A 1,100-nucleotide genomic window follows, 5' to 3' on the forward strand; every position below is an offset into this window, starting at 1 on the left:
AGGGGGGGGGGGCAGGTCAGGGGCCGAGGCGAGTGCGGGCACGTGGACGGGGCAGAGTGCCGCTGCGCGCCCCGCCACGCCGGCCGCGCCACCCGGTGAAGGGCAGCGGGGTATGATGGTCAGTCGGCGGGCGACCAAAACGTTAGGGGCGGGGAATACCAGCCGCCCTTCATTTCCACTGCGACGGACGAACGGTAACGGCCGGCACCAGCATGAGGACGTCCTGAGTCGCCTCGCCGCCGCGCCAGACGCGCGCCCCGCGCTTCCTCGAAAACTAAATGGTGCTGCCGGGGCGAAAGGTGAGCCCGGCGGACGGGCGCAACAGGCAGGGCGCGCCCGCCTGCAGGTCTGCAGGGTCAGCGCCGCTGCTGAGGAAGTTTGGGAACAACAAGCAAACTCGGGCGGGCAAACGCAACGCAGCGCTATGGCCAAAAGCAAAACGCAGGCCGGGCCGGGCCAAGCCGGGCGGGGTCTGCCAACCAGAGTAAACGATCCACCGCAGACCAGCGGGCAGGGAGAGGTGAATGGCGTCGAGCAGCCCTCTGTGCCCGCCCAGCCCGACGGGGTCGCTGCACCCCGGGGCGGCTGCGGGGGCGCGCGGCGCACCTTCCCCTGCAGAGTCTCAGAGCGCCGCTCGCTTCCCGCGGCCAGCACCACAACCCCCTGCCCCTCCCCGCCCGACCGGTCGGCCCGCGCCTGCGTTGTTTCGCGCACTCACTGCGATCAGCACATTTTCCGGACGGCCAACAGTAACAGTCGAGAAGGGGAAGGAGAAGGGGGGGGGGCGCTACGCAAAGCCACGCCGCGACCAGGCAGCACAACACAAGCTTGATACATTTTCTCTGAGCCCCGCCGCCGCGCCGCGCCACGCCACGTCGGCTAGACAATATCTGGGCCGATAAAATATGAGACGGTCGACGGCGGCGTTGCAAGCAAGCAAGCAGGGGCTCCTCTCCGCCGCCGGGCTCCGCCGTGGACTCGGCCAGGGCCAGGGACTCCGCGCGCCTAATGAATCTTGTCGTCGGTCTGGAACCCGAGGAGAGGTGAGGCGAGGCGGGAAGGGTTGACCTTATCGCCGTGCTGGAGATAAGCCCGACGCG

This window comes from Frankliniella occidentalis, unplaced genomic scaffold, assembly GCF_000697945.3.
Source record: "Frankliniella occidentalis isolate FOCC.00 unplaced genomic scaffold, Focc_3.1 Scaffold252, whole genome shotgun sequence".
NCBI lineage: Eukaryota > Metazoa > Arthropoda > Insecta > Thysanoptera > Thripidae > Frankliniella > Frankliniella occidentalis.